Raw genomic sequence first — 13,688 nt, forward strand, 5'->3', positions numbered from 1 at the left:
AAAAAGATGGAAGACCTGATTGAGGGTTACAAAATCATGAGAGACATAGACAGGATGGATAGCAAGAAGCTTCCCCCTCCCCCCGACCCCAGAGTGGGGGACTCACTTACTAGGGGTCTCAAGTTCAAGATGAGCGGGGAAAAGTTTAAGGGAGATATGCCTGGCAATTTCTTTATGCAGAGGGTGGTGGGTGCCTGGAACGCTTTGCCAGTGGAGGTGGGTAGAGGCAGGCACAATAGCGTCATTTAAGATGTATTTCGACCGATACATGAATGGGCAGGGAGCAGAGGGATACAGATCCTTAGAAAATAGGCGACAGGTTTAGACAGAGGATCTGGATCAGCACAGGCTTGGAGGGCCTAAGGGCCTGTTCCTGTTCTGTAATTTTCTTTGTTCTAACTTTTATGTGGCCACCATTTATGGCCCATTCTTAATGGTAAGACCCTGGACCGTGTTGCTGAACAAAGAGACCTTGGAGTATAGATTCATAGTTCCTTGAAAATGGAGTCATAGGTAGACAGGATTATGAAGAAGGCGTTTGATATGCTTGCCAATATTGGTAAGTGCATTGAATATAGGAGTTGGATAGGCATATAGCAGGACATGTTGTAGCTACACAGGACATTGGTATGGCCACTTCTGGAGGATTGCATGCAATTCTGGTCTCCCTCCCACAGGAAGGATGTTGTGAAACATGAAAGAGTTCAGAAAAGATTTCCGAGGATGTTGCCAGGGTGGATGGGTTTGAGCTATAGGGAGAGGCTGAATAGGTCTGGAGTTATTTTCCCTGGAGCATCAGAGACTGAGATGTGAACATATAGAGGTCACAAAACCATGAGGGGCATTGATAGCATATATAGGCAAGGTCATTTCTCTGGAGTGGGGGAATAAAAAACTAGAGGGCATAGGTTTGAGGTGAGAGGGGAATGATTTAAAAGGGACCTGTGGGGCAACTTTTTCATGCAAAGGGTGGTGCATTTATGGACCAGATGAAGTGGTGGAGGCTGGTACAATAATAACATGTAAAAGGCATCTGGATGGGTATATGATTAGGAAGGGTTTAGAGGGAGATGGGCCAAATACTGCCAAATGGAACTAGATTTACATACGATTCGGAGATGCTGGTGTTGGACTGGGGTGTACAAAGTTAAAAATCACACAACACCAGGTTATAATCCAACAGGTTTAATTGGAAGCACACTAGCTTTCGGAGCGACGCTCCTTCATCAGGTGATTGTGGAGGGCTCGATCGTAACAGAATTTATAGCAAAAATTTGCAGTGTGATGTAACTGAAATTATACATTGAAGAATTGATTGTCTGTTAAGCCTTTCATCTGTTAGAATACAGTGATAGTTTCACTTCTTTCATGTGTAAATCACAAAACGCTTTTTTTAAAAGTTGCATTCTCGGGTTAGCTGTTAACAATGGTGATAGCTAGACAATATGTTGAAGGTGTTAGCCCCGTGTGTTCTCTGTCTATGACCTGATGTTTAGATATATTCCAATCTAAAAAGTGAGATAACAGAGTTTTACATAAATTCATGCAGTTTTTGAGCTCAGAGTTCTACATGAATGTATGTGGTTTTTGAGCAAAGTGCAATGTAACTCTGAAAGTACCAAAAAAATTCACCCCACACAATATATATGTGTGCATGTGGGTCTTTGTCTGTCTGTGTGTGTGTCTGTCTGGGGTTGGGGTTGAGAGTGTGAGAAAGTGTGTGTGTGTGAGAAAGTGTGTGTGTGTGAGAAAGTGTGTGTGTGTGAGAAAGTGTGTGTGTGTGAGAAAGTGTGTGTGTGTGTGTGTGTGTGTGTGTGAGATGAGTGCATATAGAACTCTGAGCTCAAAAACTGCATGAATTTATGTAAAACTCTGTTATCTCACTTTTTAGATTGGAATCAATCTAAACATCAGGTCATAGATAGAGAACACAGGGGGCTAACACCTTCAACATATTGTCTAGCTATCACCATTGTTAACAGCTAACCCGAGAATGCAACTTTAAAAAAAAAGGGTTTTGTGATTTACACATGAAAGAAGTGAAACTATCACTGTATTCTAACAGATGAAAGGCTTAACAGACAATCAATTCTTCAATGTATAATTTCAGTTACATCACACTGCAAATTTTTGCTATAAATTCTGTGTTACGATCGAGCCCTCCACAATCACCTGGTGGGCAGCACGGTGGCACAGTGGTTAGCACTGCTGCCTCTCAGCGCCAGAGACCCGGGTTCAATTCCCGACTCAGGCGACTGACTGTGTGGAGTTTGCACATTCTCCCCGTGTCTGCGTGGGCTTCCTCCGGGTGCTCCGGTTTCCTGCCACAGTCCAAAAGATGTGCAGGTCAGGTGAATTGGCCATGCTAAATTGCCTGTAGTGTTAGGTAAGAAGTGGTAAATGTAGGGGTATGGGTGGTTTGCGCTTTGGCGGGTCGGTGTGGACTTGTTGGGCCGAAGGGCCTGTTTCCACACTAAGTAATCTAATCTAATGAAGGAGCGTCGCTCCGAAAGTTAGTGTGCTTCCAATTAAACCTGTTGGACTATAAGCTGGTGTTGTGTGATTTTTAACTTAGATTTACATAGGATCACTGTTCAGCATGGACGAGTTGAACTGAAGTGTCTGTTTCCTTTCTGTATTTCTCTATGACTTTATCCTTAAGTGCCACTGAGCTGGTGGCTTGAGGCCATTTCACAAGGCAGTCGGGAGTAAGTCACATTGTTTTGGGTCTGGAATCACACGTGGGTTAGACCAGGTAAGGAAAGCAGATTCCCTTGGAATCAGATGTGGATTTACAACATGGTCACCATTAGGTTAGTTTTTGTAAAAAGAAATCTCCAGATTTTAATGAATCTAAATTCGCCCCATCTGCCCTGGTGGGATTCAAATCTATATTCCCAGAATATTAGCCAAGGACTCTGGATGACTGATCCACTGCCATTTTCACGACACCACTGCCTCCCCATAAATTCAACTCAGCAGAGCTGAACTAATCAAGTCAATTTGGGTTCTCTGTTTCCATTAGACTCAGCAAACCTACAATATTTGACAAACCTACAGTCTACAGCCACATATGTTGTGCCACAGCACTTCACATGCTACAACATTTACTTTCCTGGTAGATGGATTAACAGCTCATTCATAGGGTGCTGAGGCCTGGAGCTGTGCCAGTGAATCTCCATGTCTGGGAATAGGAGGCTTACTGGGAGTCTCTGGTTTGGGGAGAAGGGGGAAGGAGGTGATAGTCTCAACATGGGAGAAGGTAATGAGTTTCAGATGGCGGAGGGGAACTGCGAGGTGGATTGAGAAGGTGAAGGGGAAGGGGGTTAATGAGTGTCAGGTCATTACCAGGAGTTTTTGAGACAGAGAAATTAGAGGCAATGTTCTGCTTTTTGTGACTGATTGGTCAGCTTTCCAACATCCCTTTTTGGAACACTCAAATTGGCTAACTGGGAATTCTAGGCATGCTTAGCTTGGATCCTGTGCTTCTTTCCCCACGGCAGAATTCATTTTAAAAATTGAAATCACCTTTTACCAAGGTGATGTCACCTGGGGGGAAAAAAAAACTTGGGCCATTTTCAATTCAACATGCAATGTTTGCTAGGTGGGGTGGTGGTGGTGGTGATGGTGGTGGATGGTAGTTATAGGAAGGGAGAAAAGGCACATACAGTTGGGTAGATGGGTTATCTCTGGGAAAGGAAGGGGTGGGCTAGGCAGAAAGTGCAGGAGTCTGTTGTGGCTATCCCCATTTCAAACAAATATGCTGTTTTCGAAAATGTAGGGGGTGATGGACTCTCAGGGGAATGTTGCACGAACAGCCAGGTTTCTGATATTGAGACTGGCTCTAATGCAATGAGGAGTACATCGGGTTCCAAGCGATTGATCGATTGTGTTAGGAGACTGTCTAATCAGGGGCACAGACAGATGTTTCTGCAGCCAGCAACGAAAAATCAGAATAGTGTGTTGCCTCCGTGGTGCCAGGATCAAGGATGTCTCAGACAGGGTGCAGAATGTTCTTAAAGGAGAGATGAACCAGCCAGGTCGTCATTGTACACATTGGTACCAATGACATAGGAAGGGAAAGGATGAGATTCTGAAGGGAGAATATAGAAAGTTAGGCAGGAATTTAAAAAGGAGGTCCTCAAGAGTAGTAATATCTGGATTTCTCCTGATGCTATGAGCTAGTGAGGATCGGAAGAGGAGGATAGAGCAGATGAATGCATGGCTGAGGAGCTGGTGCAGGCAAGAAGGATTCACATTTTTGGATCATTGAGATTTCTTCTGGGGTAAAAGTGACCTGTACAAGAAGGATGGATTGCACCTGAACTGGAAGGGGACTAATATACTGTCAGGGAGATTTGCTTGGGAGGATTTAAACTAATAAGGTGGAAGGAGGGTGTGACTCAGGGAAATAGTGAGGAAAGAGATCAATCTGAGACTGGTACAGTTGGGAAAAGGAGCGAGGTCGAACAGTCAGGGCAGGTAGGAACAAAACAGAGAACAAGGTAGGACTGATCAATTAAACTGCATTTATTTCAATGCAAGAGGCCTAACAAGGAAGGCAGATGAACTCAGGGCATGGTTAGGAACATGGGACTGGGATATCATAGCAAGTACTGAAATGTAGCTCAGGGATGGGCAGTACTGGTCGCTTAATGTTCCAGGATAGAACTATTGGTAGGATAGAAAAGGGGGCAAGAGAGAGGGAGTGGCGTTTTTGATAAAAGATAGCATTACTGCTGTATTTAGGGAGGATATTCCTGTAAATACATCCAGGGAGGTTATTTGGGTGGAACTGAGAATAAGAAAGAGATGATTATCTTATTGGGATTGTATCATAGACCCCCTAATAGTCAGCAGGAAATTGAGAAACAAATTTTTAAGGCGATTTCAGTTATCTGTAAGAATAATAGGGTGGTTATGTTAGGGGATTTTAACTTGCCAAACATATAGTGGGACTACCATAGTGTTAAGGGTTTAGATGGAGAGGAATTTGTTAAGTGAGTTACAAGAAAATTTCCTGATTCAGTATGTGGATGTACCTACAAGAGAAGGTGCAAATTTTGACCTACTCTTGGGAAATAAGACAGGGTGGGTGACTGAGGTGTCAGTGACCATAGTTTTATTAGTTTTATAATAGTGATGAAAAAGGATATACTGGATCTAAAAGGAAGTTCTAAAACAGAGGAAAGCCCATTTTGACTGTATTAGGCAAGAACTTTCAAAAGTTGATTGGGGGTAGATGTCTGCTGTTGAAGGGATGGCAGGAAAATGGGATACCTTCAAAATGGAGATAAGGGTCTAGAGACACTATATGCCTGTAAGGGTGAAAGGAAAGGCTGGTAGGTGTAGGGAATGCTGGATGACTACAGAAATTGAAGTTTTGGTTAAGACAAATAAGGAAGCATATGTCAGGTATGGACATGAGAGATTGAGTCAATCTTTAGAGTATAAAGGCAGTAGGAGTATAATTAAGAAGGAAATTAGGAGGGCAAAAAGGGGACACGAGATAGCTTTGGCAAATGGAGCAGATGAATGCATGGCTGAGGAGCTGGTGCCGGGGAGAAGGGTTCACATTTCTGGATCATTGAGATTTCTTCTGGGGTAAAAGTGACCCAATGGGATTTTATAAATACATTAAAGACAAAGGGTAACTAGGGAGAGAATAGAGCTTCTCAAAGATCAGCAAGGCGGCCTATGTGTGGAACCACAGGAGATGGTGGAGATACTAAACGAGTATTTTGCATCATTATTTAATGTGGAGAAAGAAATGGAAGATCTAGAATGTGGGGAAATAGATGGTGATATCTTGAAAAATGTCCATATTACAGAGGTGGTGGTGCTGGATGTCTTGAAACGCATAAAAGTGGATAAATCCCCGGGACCTGATCAGGTGAATCCTCGAACTCTGTGGGAAATCAGGGAGGTGATTGCTGGGCCTCTTGCTGAGATATTTGTATCATCGATAGTCACAGGTGAGGTGCCGAAAGACTGAAGGTTGGCTAACGTGGTGTCACTATTTAAGAAAGATGGTAAGGAAAAGCCAGGGACAGGATTTATGTGTATTTGGAAAGGCAAGGACTAATTGTGGATAGTCAACATGGCTATGTGTGTGGGAAATATTGTCTTACGAACTTGATTGAGGTTTTTGAAGAAGTAACAAAGAGGATTGATGAGGCAGAGTGGTAGACATGATCTATATGGACTTCAGTAAGGCATTCAACAAGGTTCCCCATGGGAGACTGGTTAGCAAGGTTAGATCTCATGGAATACAGGGAGAACCTAGCCATTTGGATACCAAAGGGGCTTGAAGGTAGAAGACAGAGGGTGGTGGTGAAGGACTGTGACCAGTGGTGTGCCACAAGGGTTGGTGCTGGGTCCACTGCGTTTTGTCATTTATATAAGTGATTTGGATGTGATCATAGGAGGTATAGTAAATAAGTTTACAGATGACACCAAAATGGGAGGTGTAGTGGACAGTGAAGGAGGTTACCTCAGAGTACAATGGGCTGAGGAGTAGCAGATGGAGTCTAATTTAGGTAAATGCAAAGTGCTGCATTTTGGAAAGGTAAATCAGGGCAGGACTTATATACTTAATGGTAAGGTCCTGGTGAGTATTGCTGGAACAAAGAGACCTTGGAGTGGAGGTTCAAAGTTCCTTGAAAGTAGAGTCACAGAGAGATAGGATAGGGAAGGCGACATTTGGTACGCTTTCCTTTATTGGTCAGAGTATTAAGTACAGGAATTAGGAGGTCATGTTGCAGCTGTACAATACATTGGTTAAGCCACTTTTAGAATATTGCGTGCAATTCTGGTCTCCCTCCTATTGGAAAAATGTTGTGAAACTTGAAAGGGTTCAGAAAAGATTAACAAGGATGCTGCCAGGGCTGGAGGATTTGAGCTATAGGGAGAGGTTGAATAGGCTGGGGCTGTTTTCCCTGGAGCGTTGGAGGCTGAGGGGCTGAGAGGTTTATAAAATCATCGTTAGGATAGATAGAAAAAGTCTTTTCCCTGGGGTGGGCGTGTCCAGAACTAGAGGGCATAGGTTTAGGGTGAGAGGGGAAAGATATAAAAGATACCTAAGGGGCAACATTTTCACACAGAGGGTGGTATGTGTATGGAATAAGTTGCCAAAGGAAGTGGAGGAGGCTGGTACAATTATAGCATTTAAAAGGCATCTGGATGGGTATATGAATAGGAAGGATTTAGAGGGATATGGGCGAAGTGCTGGCAAATGGGACTAGATTGGGTTGGGATATCTAGTTGGTATGGATCAGTTGGACCGAAGGGTCTGTTTCTGTGCTATACATCTCTATGACTCTATAACTAGGAGACAGGTCAGAGGATCCCCTTGTGGGTCTGCTCCTGGGCCTGACCAGACTGTCCATTAACAGGTCCAGGTAGCAGGCTGTGGAGGGGGCTATTATGGCTGATTGCTTGCCTCTCTTCCGTGGCTACATTCAGGACTGGGTGCCCCTGGAGAAGGACCACGTGATATCTACAAATACCTGAGAGGTTTTCAGGGAGAGGAAGGCCTGGCAGGGTGGAGAGTGTCTTATTTCCCTCTCCAATTCTGTTTTGATTTAATCCCTACCCCCCCACTTCACTTCTTCGATCATGTTGATATTGCCTCTAAAGAGTAGGGAACTGCTTGTCACTGGCCACTTAGATGTTTTTTCTTCCTGGTGGTGGAAAATGAATGAAGTTTTCTGCACTTGATATTTCTTCACTGTGTCCTGCACCTACACGCAAAGACTTAACAAAACAAAACAACAGGGGATTTAGAATCTCCTCAGTGGAGGACTGACTCCGAGCTGGCCAGCTACAGCCAGTGTACTGATGCTTCGTAAATAAAGGATGATGGGACACGAGCCCTTGTACAGGTATTTCAGTCGTGTCAGGAGAAAACAGGATGTACCTGAAGAACATTCGCTTGCAACTGTCATCTTGGAATTGGGGTAATTCCTGGCATATGCCTCTATTTGAGAAGCCTGACTCATTTAGCCCTGCTGTTGAAGACTGGGCTCAGTATGTTGAAAGAATGAGATATTTTTCTGGGCAAATGACATTGGAATGAGTAATTCTCCTGAGTGCGTATGGACCTGTAGCATTTTTGATTACAAAGGGCTTAAATTTCCCAGAGGCACCAGGAACTAAAACCTACCAAGAGTTAAGAAATAGTATGACTCCAAACCTCTCTACTTCTGAGATGCTATCGGTTTTATTCGGCTGTGAAAGAACTGGGGGAATCCATATTGGAATTTTTGACATTTTGAAGGTTATGATGACTGGCAGAGGTATGTGATTTTGTGATAACCCTGAATGAGATGCTGTGTGACTGTTTGGTATGTGGGATTAGTGATGTAACTATGCAGAAGCACCTACGAGCCAAAGCCCAACTGGACTTCGAACAGGCATTGCAACTGTCATTGTCATTAGTAAATACAGCAAGTAGAGCATGGGAGCTACAGGGCATCCCAATGGAAGTGGACACCCTCATCTTTCCGACTGAGCTTGGGAAACACCACTAGGATACAGGCAGTCACAGAGCCTCATGCTGGACATATCCTGAGCAGAGGGAGTCTAGGCCAACCCACAGTAGAACCCCACAACAAGGCCAAACAGTTCCTTAGGATCTTGGCCAGTGGTATGCAGGCTCAAAACAGCAAAGGAGTCCTACAAGGTTGACTTGAGTAAGAAAACTTGGAGACCAGTACCTAGGAAAATGCACACCTCTGGAAAGGTCCTTTACATGTGGGTTGGAACAACTAAGTTGCTTAATGACACCCAAATTGAAGTCAATTTAATTAATGTTTGGTTAAATGGCCACCCAGTTCCCATGGAGGTTGATACCAGTGCAGCTGTATCTGTGGTTGCAAAATCTGTCTTTAAAAAGATTTACTTGGGACCCCAACCCTTAAACTTGTTCAGGACCTCAGCCAGACTGAGAACATACACTGGGGAACCATTGCAGATTAAGGGTAGGACTTCAGTTCTGGTTTCCTATGAGAAGTAATTGGTGCAGTTACCACTGATGGTAACAAAAGGCTCAGGTTCAAGCCTATTGGGATGGAATTGGTTGAGAAATATTCACCTTGATTGGCTTAAACTTTTTCACTAGAAAATGGCTGCCTCAATGAAGTCTTAGTGAAATACCCAGACGTGTTTTCAGGATTGGCTTGGGACTATCCAAGAGGCCAAAGCCACTTTCCATGTTGATCAGGAAGCAATTCTGAGACTTTGGAAGGCCTGCCCAGTGCTACTTGCCTGGTGGGCAAAAGTAGAGGTGGAAATCAGGATATTGGAGAGCGAAGGAATCTTCAAACTAGTGCATTTTGCAAAATGGACAGCACCGGGTGTACTGATTGTGAAACCTAATGGTTTGGTTCACCTTTGTGAGAATTTTAAGCAAACGGTAAACTGCATCTTACAGCCAGATAAATACCCCCAATTCCTTGCATAGAGGAATTTATGCAAAGTTGGTGGGGGGGGGGTAGTCCTATCCTTTACGAAGCTGACCGTGAGCTACGCCTATTTGCAATTGCGACTGGATGAGGAGTCCCAGAAGTATGCTACAATTAATACCCATAAGGCTTATATCAATGTACAAGATTGCCATTTAGGATATTATCAGTCTGCTCCCTTTTCCAGTGGACCATTTTACAAGGGCTACCCCAGGTTGCAATTTATCTGGATGACTTACTAATTACAAGGAAGACCAATAAAGAGCACTTGGAGAACTTGGACATAGAGTTTAAACGTTTCTTCCAGACAGCCACTAAACAGAAAAAACGTGTCCTCCAGGCGCCCTAAATGACCTACTTGGGTTACAGAGTCAACAACACCAAGCTATGCCTGTTGGAAGAGAAAGTGAGGGTGATCAAAGGAGACCCAGCTCCCACATCCATACTGGAGCTTAGTTGTTTCCTTGGATTAACGAAATTATTACAGAAAATTCATCCATAACCTGGCTACCATTCTTAGCACCCTTATACCTGCTATGGACAAGGGTCAACCTTGGAAATGGTCACGTGGCCCAGAATTAGCCTTAACGGGAGTGAAAAATCAGCTATTGTCATCAGCCCCCTACAATCAAAGTGAGAGGTAGTGCTGACATGCAAGGCCTCCCCGTATGATATTGGGGAAATGTTGGCTCACTGGCGGCCAACAGAGAGGAACACCGATAGCGTACACTTCCCAGACTTTGGTTGATGCCGAATGCAAGTATGGCCAGATAAAGGAGGAAGGTTGGGCAGTGATTTTTGATGTGAGAAATATCAAGCAGTACCTTTGTGGATGGAAGTTTGCCATAGTAACAGATAACAGAGCTTTGCAAGGGCTACTGAAGAAAGGCAAGGAGGTGCCACCCATAGCTTCAGTAGAACACAGTGGAGGACCCTTATTCTCAGCACAATTACATGTTAGAACATTGTCCAGGAAGCCAAGTGGCTAATGTGGATGCCTTGAGCTGCCTCTCACTGGTATATTCCACTGGTGGTGACTCCTGTGGAAGAGTTGGTCTTGGTTTTAAACTTCCTGGGTGCCCTTCCAGTCACCACGGACAATATACAAGTGCGGATACAAAGATCCTGTCCTAGCGAAAGTATTAATAGCGATAACAGGCCATCGCAACCAGGATTGAAACCTTTTTTGGACCCGGCAAGACCAGATCACTGCAGAGGACGGCACATTACAATGGGGAGCAAGGGCATTGTCCTGAGTAAAGGTTGCTGCTGGATACTGGCTGAATTCCACCAGGGTCATCGAGAAGTTTCCAAGATGAAGATGCTAGCAAGAAGCTATACTTGGTGGCCAGGGTTGGATGCTGACATAGCTGCATTGGTGAGGCAGTGCCAAGAGTGCCCACAAGGATAAAAACTGCCAGCAGCAGCCCCCCAACATTCATGGGAATGACCAGGTAAATCCTGGACTCTGTTACACATTGACTATACTGGCCCTTTTATGAGTTCAAATGTTATTGGTCATTGTGGATGTCCATTCAGAGTGGTGGGACGTGCATAAGGTTTGTTCAGAGAACTCAAGGATGACGATTGAGAAGCTGTGGGCACCGTTTGAGATACACAGACTCCCGGAGGTATTGGTCACGGACAATGGGACATCATTTACCAGCGGGGAGTTTGAATATTTCCGAACGTACAATGGCATTTGGCATAAGGCAGCTCCAAACCATCATTCATCCAATGGTCTAGTGGAAAAAGCGGTCCAAATATTGAAGGCAGGCTTTAAGAAGCAGACTACAGCATCATTTGAGGCCAAACTGTCCTGGTTCTTGTTAGATTATATGACCACTCCACAAGCAACAATAGTGATAGCTCCAGCAGAGTTGCTGAAGGGGGAGAAGACTCCGCACCAGGTTAAACCTGATATTTCTAGACCTGGGGGTGGAGTGGGGAGAAGCCAAAATGGCAGCTAGAATGCCAATGCCAGCCAAATGCCTCCTCTAAGCAAGAGATACAATTTTAATTCAGGGGATAAAGTTTGGTGTTGGAACAATGGAATGGCGATGTTTGGGTGCAAGGTGAGGTTTATGCAAGGTCGGGTCCCATGATTTACGAAGTTCAGGTAGGTGATACCATCCAGAACAAATATATGGATCATCTGAAAGCTGTTACTTGCAAAATGGGGCAAGAGCAAAACATACCTGGTCTCTTAGAACATCCAGAAGGCCCAGCAGAAACCGCAGAAGCTCCCCCTCCATCCACCTCAGAGTCTGAAATGGATGCAGCCTCGATGCTGTTGCTGCCAGAAGAAAAGGAGGAAATTGTCCCAAGATGTTCAGGACGCAAGAGATAAGCCATGGTCTGATACACGCTGCCCATACCTGAGTCAGAGTAATTGGACTGGGTTGGAAGCAATGCAAGAGAAGCTACAAGTAAAAGAGGAGGCCTACATTCTCCTGAAAGACCTAGCAGGAAGAGAGATGTAGCGACTGGAACCAGGTGGGCCTTATTAACTATGAGGTTCTTGATTGGGGTTATTAACTTGTCCAATCAGAAAAGCCCTGACTGAACAATATACCAGATTAGCCCTGGCCAAACTGGCCATTAACAGGTCCAGGCAGCGGGCCGTGGAGGGGGTCGTTAGGGCCGACTGCCTGCCCCTCTTCCGCGGTTATGTTAGAGCCCGGGTGTCCTTGGAGAAGGAGCACGCGGTGTCGACCAACACCCTGGAGTTGTTCAGGGAGAGGTGGGCGCCGCAGGGAGTGGAGTGCATCATTTCTCCCTCCAATTCTATTTTGATTTAGTCCCTACCCTCCCCTTCACTGTTTTGATCTCACAGCACTGCCCTTTGATGTGAAGGGCAGTGCTTGTCACTGGCCACCCGGGTGTTTTCCTATCTTCCTGGTGGTGGAATTTGAATAAAGATTCGTGTACTTTGTGTCTTCCACTGTGTCTCACACCTGCACACACACACACCATGGGTGCTGGGGATAAAATAAGCACTACCGCACTTGGGTGGTAGTGTGGGGGTTAAAATATAAAAAAAAATAAAAAAAAAATAAAAAAAAAATAAAAAAAAAATAAAAAATAAATAAAAATAAAAAAAACAAAAAAAAACAGGAGTGTTATAAGCACTACCGCACTTAAAAGAAAAAGATATACCAGATTAGCCCTTCTGTGGTGGTCTAGTAATTAGGATTCGGTGCTTTCACTGCTGCGGCCCAGGGTCGATTCCCGATCAGAGAATGGGAGTTCAGCTGTGTTCGTTCGCCATGATGACAACATTCCGAAAGTGGGAAGTGAAGTGTGCAGCTGAGAAGTGATCACTTTTGGGTCTCACACCTGCGCACACACAACATGGGTGCTGGGGAAAATATAAGCACTACCGTTGTTAGGAGGTAGTGTGGGGGAAAAAGCATTCAAAGTTTGGGAGAAGATTTATAGCTCGGGTGCTCGTTGTAGTGGTTCTGTTCGCCGAGCTGGGAATTTGTGTTGCAGACGTTTCGTCCCCTGTTTAGGTGACATCCTCAGTGCTTGGGAGCCTCCTGTGAAGCGCTTCTGTGATGTTTCCTCCGGCATTTATCGTGATATGTATCTGCCGCTTCCGGTTGTCAGTTCCAGCTTTCCGCTGCAGTGGCCACTCATCCACAGATTCAATCGATAAGCACATCGACCTGGACCCAATATACCAGCCACTGCAGCGGACAGCTGAACTGACAACCGGAAGCGGCAGATACAAATCACGATAAATGCCGGAGGAAACATCACAGAAGCGCTTCACAGGAGGCTCCCAAGCACTCAGGATGTCACCTAGACAGGGGAAAAAGCATACCCAGATTAGCATCACCTCAGTGGAGACAGCCAGTGTACTGTGTACAAGAAAATAAAAGGTGACTTGGTGACAGGATGTCAGCCTCTGTGCAGTTATTTCAGCCTCATTAGGATTTCTTTCATGAAGTTAATGTTGGTAGAATAAGACAGACAGAAAGGATGAGAGAGGGAAAGGTATGATGAGAAGAAAAGAGAAAGGAGGTAGTGAGGGGCCAAATGGCAACAGGAAGAGAAGACAGTGAAAGGATGAAAAAGATTGAGGTGGCACAGAGAAAGAAGAGAGCGTGAGAAAAGGTAAGGGTAATAAGGGATCAAGTGGAGTGGAGGATAGTGGGCTGCAAGAGAAGGAAATCTCAGGCTGAAAGTCAACTCACTTCCAACTTTCTCACATTCACA

The 13,688-nt window shown here is 44.7% G+C and overlaps 1 protein-coding gene across 1 annotated transcript in view; it reads right to left on the reverse strand.

Moving 5' to 3' along the window:
- LOC122556638 (uncharacterized) overlaps positions 1-13,688 on the reverse strand; it is a 126,370-nt gene that overhangs the window by 27,233 nt on the left and 85,449 nt on the right. The window lies entirely within an intron of this gene.

This window comes from Chiloscyllium plagiosum, unplaced genomic scaffold (assembly GCF_037043375.1).
Source record: "Chiloscyllium plagiosum isolate Xiang-an unplaced genomic scaffold, Cpla_swu_hap1 HiC_scaffold_16, whole genome shotgun sequence".
NCBI classification, from domain to species: Eukaryota; Metazoa; Chordata; class Chondrichthyes; order Orectolobiformes; family Hemiscylliidae; genus Chiloscyllium; species Chiloscyllium plagiosum.